This window comes from Sus scrofa, chromosome 8 (assembly GCF_000003025.6).
Source record: "Sus scrofa isolate TJ Tabasco breed Duroc chromosome 8, Sscrofa11.1, whole genome shotgun sequence".
Classification (NCBI taxonomy): Eukaryota; Metazoa; Chordata; class Mammalia; order Artiodactyla; family Suidae; genus Sus; species Sus scrofa.
Window position 1 is genome coordinate 59,849,620 of NC_010450.4, and position 14,341 is coordinate 59,863,960.

Sequence of the window (14,341 nt, forward strand, 5' to 3'; positions counted from 1 at the left end):
TACCAGGGGAAAGATCAAACAAACCGGAGAAATCTCCAGATGCAGAGAAGAGTGTAGCAGTAAGTTGGAGTACAGAAAAGCCGATCAAGAACCCAACGGACCATCTGAACTACGGGCACAGTCACCAAAAATTGAGACGCCTGGGTGGGGGCTGGGCACCGAGACCTCGGCTCCAGAGGTTAGTCCCCGGGCTAGGGGGGCGAGGCGGAGTGGAAACTGCTTGGGAGGTCTAGAAACCATTTGACGGGGCAGAGACTGCCTGGGAGACTAGAAAACAAAGCTGTCGCAGAGGAAGGGAACAATACTCTAGGGGCGGGGAAGTGGAAAGCCACATCAGAGGGAACCTGGGAGAAGAGCCTGGTCTGCACCCGTGCTGGGGAGGGGAGAGAAGAAGGGGTGGGTCCCTATAGAATACCCCCCACGCCACAGCAAGCTTACAGGCCCGCTAGCTAGCTGAAAGCTGTGCTTCCCAGTGCATTCCCTTCCCCCACCCCCGCCACCCCCTACGCTCTCACGGACCTGGGGCTGCCTGCCATCCAGGAGGGCTGGCCTCAACAATTGCCTGAAGCCTACCACCGCAGGGGCTATTCCTGCACAGGCCTGCTTGCCCTTTGGAGGGGCTACACTTCCGCAGAGCAGCACCAAACACCACCAGCCCCCGAGAAAAGGCCTGCAGCCCAGAAAAGCTAGAACAAGCCTAGCCAGGCCGTGAATAGATCGGCCTAATTCTCCGACGGTTTTTCTGAGTCGGGCTGCCCTGGGGAGGAGCCTCTTGGGCCTCCAACGGCCCTGCGACCCGCCCAAGCCCCCAGGGGGTGCTGAGACCTAGTGGACCAGCTGCATAGGACTGCCAGCTCCAGGCAGGACCCCCTGCAGCCCAGAAAAGCTGCAACAAGCCTGGCTGCGTCGGGAAAAGATCTCAGACGGTCTTTCTGAGTCGGGCTGCCCTGGGGAGGAGCCTCTTGGATTTCCAGTGGCCCTGCTACCCGCCCAAGCCCCCAGGGGGTGCCCCACTCCCGCGGAATAACTGCTCAGCACCACCAGCCCCCTGGAAGAGCCCCTGCAGCCCAGAAAAGCTGCAAAAGCTCGGCCAGATTGTGAAAAGATCCACCTACATTCTCAGGCTGTCCTTCTGAGTTGGGCTGCCCTAGGGAAGAGACTCTTAGGTTCTCAGTGACCCAGATAGCTGCTCCAGCCCCCAGGGGATGTTGCACTCCTGAGGAACAGCTGCTCAACACCGCCAACCACCTGCAAGAACCCCACAGCCTAAAAACACCAGAGCAAGCTCTGCATGACCAAGTGAAATCTGCTACCATCGTGGGTGGACCTCCCAGTCCTGTCTGCCCTCAGGAAGCCCTCCTTTGCTTCAAAGAAACACTGTTAGCCCCATCAACACTCCAGAAAAGCCACACTGCCTCAAAAAAGATTGACCAACAATGCCAGCCCTCAGGAAATAATCCACGGCAGTGACAAGGCAAACACTGCCGATAACAGAGAGTACAACTCCCTCAGAAGAAAGAAAACAACAAGCAAGATGAAGATGCTGAGAAACCACCCCCAGTCAAACCAACAGGAGAACTCACCTAAAACAGTCAGCAATGAAACAGATCTCTGCAGTCAGACAGACCTGGAGTTCAAAAGAGAAACAGTGAAAATACTGAAGGAATTAAGAAAAGACATGAACAGTAATGCAGATACCCTCAGAGAGGAACTAGAAAATATAAGGAGGAGCCAAGGAAAACTAGAACATTCATTTGCAGAGATGCAAACTGAACTAGGGGCAGTAAAAACCAGAATGAATAATGCAGAAGAACGAATCAGTGATATGGAAGATAGAATAATGGAAATCACTCAATCCAGTCAACAGACAGAAAACCGAATCAAAAAACTGGAAAGCAATATAAGAGACCTATGGGATAATATAAAACGGGCCAATCTACGCATAATAGGAATTCCAGAAGGAGTAGAAAAAGAGAAGGGGATGGAAAATATATTTGAAGAAATTATCGATGGAAACTTCCCAAATCTAAAGGATACTGGGTTCAAGATACAAGAAGCACAGAGGGCCCCAAACACACTGAACCCAAACAGACCCACACCAAGACACATCATAATAAAAATGGCAAAAGTTAGTGATAAAGAGAGGATCCTAAAGGCAGCAAGAGAAAAACAGAATGTTACCTACAAGGGAACCCCCATAAGAATATCAGCTGATTTCTCTACAGAAACACTACAGGCCAGGAGGGAATGGCAAGAGATATTGAAAGTGCTAAAAGGAAAAAATATGCAACCTAGAATACTCTATCCAGAAAGAATATCATTTAAAATAGAAGGGGAAATAAAAATTTTTCCCAACAAACAAAAACTTAAAGAATACAGCAACACAAAACCCAGGTTAAAGGAAATATTGAAAGGGCTTCTCTAAACCAAAAAAAAAGGAAGGAAAGGGAAGAAAAAAGAAAAGAAAAAAAAAGAAGAAGAAGAAGAAGAAGAAGAACTAGGACTGAGGAAAGCGCAATCAGAGAGCAGTCACTCAAATAAGCCAGCATACAGATTTAATCATGAACATGCTTCAAACAAAATAAAATTAAAAAGAAAAAAATAAAAAAGAGTCATCAAGAGTTCCCGTCGTGGCGCAGTGGTTAACGAATCCGACTAGGAACCATGAGGTTGCGGGTTAGGTCCCTGCCCTTGCTCAGTGGGTTAATGATCTGGCGTTGCCGTGAGCTGTGGTGTAGGTTGCAGACGCGGCTCGGATCCCACGTTGCTGTGGCTCTGGCGTCGGCCAGTAGCTACAGCTCCGATTAGACCCCTAGCCTGGGAACCTCCATATGCCGCGGGAGCGGCCCAAAGAAATAGCAAAAAGACAAAAAAAAAAAAAAAAAAAAAAAAAAAAGAGTCATCAAAACCATAAAATGTGGGCAGGGATGTTAGGAAGTAAATAACCCTTTTTGTTTGTTTGTATGTTTCTCTTCTTAATTTTAATATAGTAATGAAGGGTTTGAACTTACAGGACCATCAGGCTAAAACACACAATTATGGGAAGGGGTTAGCATATTTAAAAAACAGGGCAACCACAAGCCAAAACCAAATATTGCATTTGCAAAAAATGAAAAAAAAAAATACACTCAAGCAGATAACAACAGGAGGCCATCCAACCAAAAAAAAAAAAAAAAGAAAGGACGAATGGAGAACCATAGAATCAACTGGAACACGAGGTTCAAATGGCAATAAATAATCATCTATCAATTATCACCTTAAATGTCAATGGACTGAATGCCCCAATCAAAAGACACAGAGTGGCTGAGTGGATAAAAAGGCAAAAACCTTCAATATGCTGCCTACAAGAAACTCACCTTAGGACAAAAGATACATATAGATTGAAAGTGAAAGGGTGGGGAAAAATATTTCACGCCAATAGACAAGACAGAAAAGAAGGAGTCGCAACACTCATATCAGACAAAATAGACTTTAAAACAAAAGACATAAAGAAAGACAAAGAAGGACACTATTTAATGATTAAGGGATCCATCCAAGGAGAGAACATATATGCCCCGAATATAGGAGCAAATATAGGAGCACCCAGATACATAAAACAAATATAGACACATAAAACAAATATAGGAGCACCCAGATACATAAAACAAATATTAACAGACATAAAGGGAGATATTGATGAGAATACAATCATAGTAGGAGACCTAAATACCCCCCTCACATCAATGGACAGATCCTCTAGACAGAAAACCAATAAAGCAACAGAGATCCTAAAGGAAACAATAGAAAAGTTAGACTTAATCGATATCTTCAGGACACGACATCCAAAAAAAGCAGAATACACATTCTTCTCAAATGCTCATGGAACATTCTCAAGAATCGACCACATATTGGGACACAAAGCGAACCTCAATAAATTTAGGAGCATAGAAATTATCTCAAGTATCTTCTCTGACCACAATGCCATGAAATTAGAAATCAACCATGGGAAAAGGAAAGAGAAGAAACCTACTACATGGAGACTAAACAACATGCTACTAAAAAACCAGTGGGTCAATGAGGAAATCAAGAAGGAAATTAAAAACTACCTTGAAACAAATGATAATGAAGACACAACCTCTCAAAACCTATGGGATGCTGCGAAAGCAGTGCTCAGAGGGAAATTTATAGCAATCCAGGCCTTTCTCAAAAAAGAAGAAAGATCCCAAATTGACAACTTAACCCTCCACCTAAATGAATTAGAAAAAGAAGAACAAAAAAGTCCTAAAGTCAGCAGAAGGAAGGAAATTATAAAGATCAAAGAAGAAATCCATAAAATAGAGACTCAGAAAACAATAGAGAAAATTAATAAAACCAAGAGCTGGTTCTTTGAAAAGGTGAACAAAATTGACAAACCCCTGGCCAGACTCACTAAAAAGAGGAGAGAAAGAACCCAAATCACCAAAATTATAAATGAAAAAGGAAAAATCACAACAGATACAGCAGAAATACAAAAAACCATAAGAGAATACTATGAACAACTATATGTCAACAAGTTTGACAATCTGGAAGAAATGGACAATTTTCTAGAATCTTACAGCCTGCCAAAACTGAATCAAGTAGAAACAGACCAACTGAACAGATCCATCACTAGAAATGAAATTGAAGAGGTCATAAAATCACTCCCCACAAATAAAAGTCCAGGACCAGATGGCTTCACGGGTGAATTTTATCAAACATATAAAGAGGAATTGGTGCCCATCCTCCTTAAACTCTCTCAAAAGTTTGAAGAAGAAGGAATACTCCCAAAGACATTCTATGAGGCCACCATCACCCTCATTTCAAAACCAGGCAGAGATACCACCAAAAAAGAAAACTATCGGCCAATATCATTGATGAATATAGATGCAAAAATTCTCAACAAAATCTTAGCCAACCGAATCCAACAACATACCAAAAAAATTATACACCATGACCAGGTTGGGTTCATCCCAGGTTCACAAGGATGGTTCAACATACGCAAATCAATCAGCATCATACACCACATTAACAAAAAAAAGTCAAAAATCATATGATCATCTCAATAGACGCAGAAAAAGCATTTGACAAAGGCCAACATCCATTCATGATCAAGACCCTCGCCAAAGTGGGTATAGAGGGAACATTCCTGAATATAATCAAAGCCATTTATGATAAACCCACAGCAAATATAATCCTCAAGGGGAAAAACTGAAACCCTTCTCACTCAAATCGGGAACAAGACAGGGATGCCCACTCTCACCACTGCTCTTCAACATAGATTTGGAAGTCCTGACCAGAGCAATTAGACAAACAAAAGAAATAAAAGGCATCCATATAGGAAGAGAAGAGAGAAAACTGTCACTGTATGCAGATGACATGATACTATACATAGAAAACCCTAAGGACTCAACCCAAAACTCCTTGAACTGATTAATAAATTCAGCAAAGTGGCAGGATATAAGATTAACATTCAGAAGTCAGTTGCATTTCTGTATACCAGCAATGAAACATTAGAAAAGGAATACAAAAAAATTATACCTTTTAAAATTGTACCTCACAAAATCAAATACCTCGGAATACACCTGACCAAGAAGGTAAAGGACCTATATATGCCGAGAACTATAAAACTTTAATCAAAGAAATCAAAGAAGATGTAAAGAAATGGAAAGATATTCCATGTTCCTGGATTGGGAAAATCAATATTGTAAAAATGGCCATACTACCCAAAGCAATCTACAGATTCAAGGCAATCCCTATCAAATGACCCATGACATTGTTCACAGAACTAGAACAAACAATCCAAACATTTATATGGAAGCACAAAAGACCCAGAATCGCCAAAGCAATCCTGAGAAACAAAAACCAAGCAGGAGGCATAACGCTCCCAGACTTCAAGAAATACTACAAAGCCACAGTCATCAAAACAGTGTGGTACTGGTACCAAAACAGACAGACAGACCAATGGAACAGAATAGAGAACCCAGAAATAAACCCTGACACCTATGGTCAATTAATCTTTGACAAGGGAGGCAAGAACATCAAATGGGAAAAAGAAAGTCTATTCAGCAAGCATTGCTGGGAAACCTGGACAGCTGCATGCAAAGCAATGAAACTAGAACACACCCTCACACCATGCACAAAAATAAACTCCAAATGGCTGAAAGACTTAAATATACGACAGGACACCATCAAACTCCTAGAAGAAAACATAGGCAAAACACTCTCTGACATCAACATCATGAATATCTTCTCAGGTCAGTCTCCCAAAGCAATAGAAACTAGAGCAAAAATAAACCCATGGGACCTCATCAAACTGAAAAGCTTTTGCACAGCAAAGGAAACCAAAAAGAAAACAAAAAGACAACTTACAGAATGGGAGAAAATAGTTTCAAATGATGCAACCGACAAGGGCTTAATCTCTAGAATATAAAACATCTTATACAACTCAACAGCAAAAACCAATCAATCAATGGAAAAATGGGGAAAAGACCTGAATAGACATTTCTCCAAGAAGATATACAGATGGCCAACAAACACATGAAAAAATGCTCAACATCGCTGATTATAAGAGAAATGCAAATCAAAACTACCATGAGATACCACCTCACACCAGTCAGAATAGCCATCATTAATAAATCCACAAATAACAAGTGCTGGAGGGGCTGTGGAGAAAAGGGAACCCTCCTGCACTGTTGGTGGGAATGCCAACTGGTACAGCCACTATGGAGAACAGTTTGGAGATACCTTAGAAATCTATACATAGAACTTCCATATGACCCCACAATCCCACTCTTGGGCATCTATCCAGACAAACTCTACTTAAAAGAGACACGTGCACCTGCATGTTCATTGCAGCACTATTCACAATAGCCAGGACATGGAAACAACCCAAATGTCCATCGACAGATGATTGGATTCGGAAGAGGTGGTACATATACACAATGGAATACTACTCAGACATAAAAAAGAATGACATAATGCCAGTTGTAGCAACATGGATGGAACTAGAGAATCTCATCCTGAGTGAAATGAGCCAGAAAGACAAAGACAAATACCATATGATATCACTTATAACTGGAATCTAATATCCAGCACAAATGAACATCTCCTCAGAAAAGAAAATCATGGACTTGGAGAAGAGACTTGTGGCTGCCTGATGGGAGGGGGAGGGAGTGGGAGGGATCGGGAGCTTGGGCTTATCAGATACAATTTAGAATAGATTTACAAGGAGATCCTGCTGAATAGCATTGAGAACTATGTCTAGATACTCATGTTGCAACAGAACAAAGGGTGGGGGAAAAATGTAATTGTAATGTATACATGTAAGGATAACCTGACCCCCTTGCTGTACAGTGGGAAAATAAAAATAAATAAATAAATAAATAAAAATAAAAATGCCTATTCAGGTCTTTTGCCCATTTTTCAAGTGGGGTGTTGGCTTTTCTGCTGTTGAGTTGTGTAAGTTGCTTGTATATTCTAGAGATTAAGCCCTTGTCAGTTGCATCATTCAAAACTATTTTCTCCCATTCTGTAAACTGTCTTTTTGTTTTCTTTTTGGTTTCCTTTGCTGTGCAAAAGCTTTTCAGTTTGATGAGGTCCCATGGGTTTATTTTTGCTCTAATTTCTATTGCTTTGGGAGACTGACCTGAGAAAATACTCATAAGGTTGATGTCAGCAAATGTTTTGCCTATGTTCTCTTCCAGGAGTTTGATGGTGTCTTGTCTTATATTTACGTCTTTAAGCCATTCTGAGTTTATTTTTGCACATGGTGTGAGGGTGTGTTCTAGTTCCATTGATTTGCATGCAGCTGTGGAGGTTTGCCAGCAATACTGCTGAAAAGACTGTCTTTTTCCCATTTTACTAACTCCCTATTTTAAATTGTGACATTCACCCCCAATCCTATCTCCCTTATCCTGCTATTTTTGTCCTTTCCTAGCACTTATTGCCTCTTTATATACTGTAAGATTTACTGACTTATTTGTTTGTTATGTATTTCCCACTCTACTATTATATACACTCCATAAAGACAGAGATAGTGTCTATTTACTGTCTACTTAAAATAGTGCCTGGCACACAGATGTTCAAAAAGTATTTTTTAGAATGATAAATTTTTGTAGAATGTTCAACTCCTTCATTCAATCTTAATTATTCAATTCTCTTTTTTTTAAATTAACAATTCTTAATGGTCATGTTTTCCAGTATAATCAAGGATCTGAGTTACAGCTAAAGGAAAAACATACTCCAGACTCATCCAACTTAGCCCTAGATGTGCTTGAAATTCCTGATACCCAGAGATCATGGTATGGAGATGGTGGTGCTTTTGAAGTTTAAAAGATACAGGACAGACGACGGGCTGAGGAGATGCAGCCTAACAGTTACAATGAAGACTGACCAGTCTGCAATAGCAGCTCTTCATGAAGCCTAAGTCTGTCACTATGGAATAGGGTTAGCAGTTGTCTCTGATTTCTGCCAGTAAAGAAATGAAATACAAATGGGCAGGAGACCTAAATAGACATTTCTCCAAAGAAGACATATGGATGGCCAACAGGCACGTGAAGAAATATTTAACATCACTGATTATTAGAGAAATACAAATCAAAGCTACAATGAGGTAACACTTCACACAGGTCAAGATGGGCATGATTTATGTCTACAAATAACAAATGCTGGAGAGGGTGTGGAGAAAAGGGAACCCTCCTACACTGTTGGTGGGAATATAAAATGGTACAACCACTATGGAAAACTGTATGGAGGTACCTCAGAAAACTAAATATGGAACTACCATATGATATGGTAATCCCACTCCTGGGCACATATCAGACACAACATTCACTAAACAGATGCATGCGCTCACATGTTCATTGAAGCACTATTTACAATAGACAAGACATGGAAATGACCTAAATGTCCATCGACAGATGAATAGATTAAGAAGATGTGGTACATATACACAATGGAACACTATTCAGCCATAAAAAAGAACAAAATAACGCCATTTGCAACAACATGGATGCAACTAGAGATTCTCATACTAAGTGAAGTAAGTCAGAAAGAGAAAGACAAATATCATGTAATAGCATTTATATGTGGAATTTAAAATATAGTACAAATGAACCTATCTACAAAACAGAAACAGGAGCTCCTGTTGTGGCACAGTGGAAATTAATATGACTAGGAACCATTAAGTTGTGGGTTCAATCCTTGGCCTCACTCAGTGGGTTAAGGATCCAGGATTACCATGAGCTGTGGTGTAGGTCACAGACACAGCTTGGATCTGGCATTGCTGTGGCTGTGGTGTAGGCTGGCAGCTATAGCTCCAATTAGACCCCTAGTCTGGGAACCTCCATATGCCATAGATGTGGCCCTAAAAAGCAAAAAGAAAAATACAAAACAAACAAACAAACAAAAAACAAAAAAAAAAATAGAAACAGACTCACAGACATGGAGAACAGACTTGCGGTTGCCAAAGGGGAGAGGGAGGGAGTGGGATGGATTGGGAGTCTAGACGCAAACTATTACACTTAGAATGGATAAGCAATGAGGTCCTGCTGTATAGTACAGGGAACTATATCCAATCACTTGGGATAGAACATGATGGAAGATAATATGAGAAAAAGAATATATATATATATATATACATATATATATATATATATATATACATATATATATCTAGATCACTTTGCAGTACAGCAGAAATTGCGAGAACATTGTAAATCTACTATAATAATAAAGAAAAAATTAGAGACAAAGAATGCCCCAAATAGAAGAACCTGGGTACCATCTAGTTCAATTTCTTCCTGCAGCCATTCAGTAGTCGAGCTTGAGCTCAGGGCTCCAATCAAGGTCTAAGTCCATTATTCTACTCTGCCTGCTCTTATGTGTGTGTCTATCTTTACCTTCCCAAACAGGGATTATAAATGCAGGCTGTTGTTAACTGACAAGAAGCTTGTGCTTATTTATAACACAGTTGTAAAAAAAAAACTGCACATTTTCTCCTGAAAAAAATAGTACTATGCCTCTAGGCAAGCAAGCCCATATAAGTGTATTTACCTAGAACTTAGTCAAAGTGTACTATTAATAGTATTTTAGCACCTGATCGCCATTCATAGAAGTACCACTATGAGAAACAGTGTACAGTTTTAATTCACTGTACTGAATACATCTTAGTGCCAGCTCCATACACAAGAAGACTCCCCCTATAAGTTTCTGCTGTTTCTCCACAATAAAAGGGCATTCCATACAACACAGCCACTAGAGTGAAAGTGCAGTATTTCCTGATGGTTGGGAAAAAAAGATTTTAATGGGCTTGCTGTCAAGTCATCATTATTGACAGAGTAATAGTTATTTTCATATTTCATATAATACCTCATATTTAAGGTATTAAAGCATTATTTGAATAAATGCTTAAGTTCTGCCTAAATTAATCAATAATATTAAGTATATAAGGGGCTCATTCTCTACTATTTCAGCTTTCATATACATGTCAGGCAGAATATTGCCCCCCCACCTCAAAATACATCCTGATTTTCATCCCCAGAATTCATGAAATGTGACCTTAACATGGCAAACGAGTTTGCAGAGGTGAATAAGATTAAATACGTTGAGATGGGAGATCATCCAAGATTTCCAATAAAATCACATGAGTCCTTGAATGCTGAAAACTCTTCCAAGCTCTAGTTAGAGAGGATAGTGAGACTATGGAAAGAGGATCTGGACTTCCCACTGTGGCTCAGTGGGCTAAGAACCTGACATAGCCTTCGTAAGGATGTGCATTCAATCCATGGCCTTGCTTAGTTGTTTAAGAATCCAGCATTGCCATGAGCTGTGGTGTAGGTCGCAGACGTGGCTCAGATCCTGTGTTGCTGGGGCTGTGGCATAGGCCAGCAGCTGCAGCTCTGATTAGATCCTTGGCTGGGGAACTTCCATATGCTGCAGGTGCAGCTCTAGAAAGAAAAAATAAAAATACATTGAAAGAGGGTCAGAGAGTTGAGATATGGAAAGGACCCCACCTGTTCATGCTGGCTTTAACAATGCTGGAAGCGAGCCACCAGTCATGGAACATGTGGCCTCCTAAAGCTGGAAAAGCCAATGAGACAGATTCTCCCCTAAAGCCTCCAGGAGGGACTACAGACCTGCCAACCCCTTATATAGGAAGACTCATGTCAGACTTCTGAACTATAGGACTGTAGGATAATACAGCTGCATTATTTTAAGCCACCAAATACATGACATGTTGTTGTGGCATTAATAGAAAACCAATACTATATTCATTTAGAAATAATTTTCTAACTATAATCCAGATATCACCTCTTAAAACCAAGATCACAAATGCAAATTCCCAGTCCACTGATTGTAATTTTCCCCCAAATTCAAATGAATTACAAGACCGGCAGTAGTTCTCATGATCTCCTCCTCTGTGTTCAACAAAATAATTCAATATAAGAACATTTCATCATTCCTGTATGTCCCCTTTTTATAAAGCATAATAAGCCCAAGTGGAATTTAATCATCGTCCTGTATTTCCACAAAATTATTTGAGTGCATAAGACTATACTGAAGACAGGAAATTTATGCAACAGAAAAACCACACAAAAGCAAATGTTTTTCAAAAAAAATTTTTTTATCTTCTCCTCAACTGGAATTTCAGAATCTAGTCCTGTTGCTCTTCTCTCAAATCCTATCACAGAGTGGGTTGACACCTTTTCTCCTAGCGAATTTTACAAGACTTGAGTTTCAGCTCTCTTCTCCCCTCCCAGTGCCTTATCAGGGGTTTTCTCTAAACAAAACCGTTCTTCCCCTAAGGGTGGCAACCAGGATAGTTCATTTGTCACCTTTCCACATAAACCTTGTATTTAACATCCTGCCTTCTATCATTCATGCAAGGAAATAGTCTCCCTTCCTCACTCTTCTCCACACATACATAAAACAAAAAATCTATGGTCATAGGTCCAATGAGATAACATTAAAATCTAATGACATCATGATCACATTTCTTGTGAAATAGTTAATAAAAAATGTTTAACTCTAAATATTTTATTAAATTGATTTCCTGTTGTTTTAAGATCACATATAAAAATGTTATCTATATTAATCCCCAGTATAAAATTATGCAACACCTGACTTATAAAGCAACTCATTACTGATTTATAGGAAAAAAAGGGGGATTTTATGAACTATTAAATAGTACCAAGTACTTTTCAGGTACTATCAAACTTAACACAATGAATAAAACTATCTAAATAGCACTTGATACCGCAAGCCAGCGCAACACATATATTTTCTCATTTTTTTTTTCAACAAATCCACAGGGTAAGTAATCACATCCCCATAACATAGAGAAAGAACGCAAGGCATAGAAAGGTTAAGCAATCTTCCCAGGAGCAAAAAAAAATATATTGATGAAGCCAAGGTTCATGTTCTGGGATGCTCAACCCAGAGATAATCCTTCTACCCTGCAGGCTATGATACTATACAAATTACAGAAGAGCAAAGTGAAGTTCCAAGAATTCAAACAACTTCCCAGAGTCCCACAGCTAATGGACCAAGGGCTAGCTTCATGGCACATCAAATGGTATATACTTTCCAGAACCCCCATAATCTGCATGGGTTAAGCAAACTGCAACCCCAAGGAAACAAAAAGGGACTGAAAGATAATCACAGTAATTCAGGTTTTCCCCCTTAGTTGTGATGCTAAGATATCCAAAACGAATATTATATATAAAATAATATTTTGGAGAGGCATAATTTTTATGGAAAGAGTAAACATTTTTTAGTTAAAAAAAAACCCTGATTTCATATTTAACGCTTATATTTAATATTTCCAAAACAGTGCATTAAAGAAAAAGTTTTGGCTCTTTAAAAAAAAGAGAGATTAGGATAAAAGAAGACCTTTTTCACTACATGCACTTAATAGTTGAATTTTCTGCAGTTGATGAATGTACCAGTTATTTTTAAAAGTTAAATTTTAAAAACATTTAATATAAAGTAACTAGTATGGTAAACGGCATACTGTTGGTCTGTTGGTGCTTAGTAAATGGTCTTTTCCTTTGTTTTTAAACTGTTTGTTTTCTGTCAACCTTATTTCTATTTTCAGTTTAGGAATCTGGAAGAGCAGCTTAAGCCCATTCAGCGGTTGTTCCTACCCATTCCGGGTGAGTAGCGGGCGGGGACCGGCCCTCAGCGGCGGACGGGGCCCCAAGGAACTGCAGGGAACACGCTCTGAGGGCGCCTTCAGACCCAACCTGGGTAGAGGTGCAGTCATTTCTGGGAGCTGGTACAGTCCACTTACCCGAACATTCCTCCTTGTTAACAGCCTTTCAGCAGCACCTTCTATCCCTTTTCCCTCCCCTCAGGCTCTCTGCCGTAGAGCTCACCTTAGCCTCCTGGGGGTGTTCTCGCGAGAAGTGCTCGCAGGGGCAGGACTCCGGCCCGCACCCCCCCACCACAGTGCTCGGGCCGGCTTGTAACTCTAGAGTCCAGAGGCTGAACTCCGGGGGCGGGGAGGGGGGCGGAGGTAACAGAAGAGTGCTCCAGAAGAGCTGGTGGTTAGACCTGGGATCTATAGTATATCCAGAAGATGCGGCTCCAGGAAGGCTTCCTGGGTCTGGTCAGCGAAGGTTCCAGGAGTGAGCGGCCAGCAGCAGGGGGCTGCAGTGGCAGCAGCAAACTCCCACACATCTCCCTATTCCTGAGAATGTGCCACTGACATCAGTGAGGTTTCCAGCAGCAAAGGCACACACTTCTCTCAGTCTCTTCTCAGCTTTATGCTGTAGATACCATCCCATTCCCATTTGTAGATGGACTGCTCCTTTTGGAAGTCAAGGGTGGTGCCACTGAGTAGGTTCCTAAGGCACAGAATTTTAGGGTGTCCTCCTCAATTTGCACAATATCAAGAGCTCTGGACACTGTGAAAGTGTCCCTTTAATTTGAAAGGAACCCAGAGCAATGCCGTATGGTCTGTATTGTGAAAAGCTCCTCTTTTTATTCAAAGATGGGAAATACCACCAGTATCAAAAGGATACAAAATTCCTGAGAAAGAATTGCTTTAGAGCCAAATAGTGCCCTCACTCCACAGATGCTGGAGACAGTATCCATGAGGATGCAGGTTCCATCCCTGGCCTCGCTCAGTGGGTTAAGCACCGGCTTTGCCATGAGCTGTGGTGTAGGTCCCAGATGAGGCTCAGATCCTGCATTGTTGTAACTGTGGTATAGGCCAGCAGCTACAGCTCCAGTTTGACCCCTAGCCTGGGAACCTCCATATGTGTGGGTGTAGCCCTAAAATGACTTAAAAAAAATGCACTGGATCTTTAAGAAGCCATGCTAAGCTTGACTTGGCTTAATA

General features: G+C 40.8%; 1 long non-coding RNA gene across 2 annotated transcripts in view; it reads right to left on the reverse strand.

Moving 5' to 3' along the window:
- The window catches only part of LOC110262110, a 403,568-nt gene extending 390,170 nt beyond the window's left edge, over positions 1 to 13,398 (reverse strand). For both annotated transcript variants that reach the window (XR_002346687.1, XR_002346686.1), the window contains exon 1: positions 13,289 to 13,398. This is a non-coding gene — a long non-coding RNA (uncharacterized LOC110262110). The remainder of the gene's footprint in view (positions 1 to 13,288) is intronic.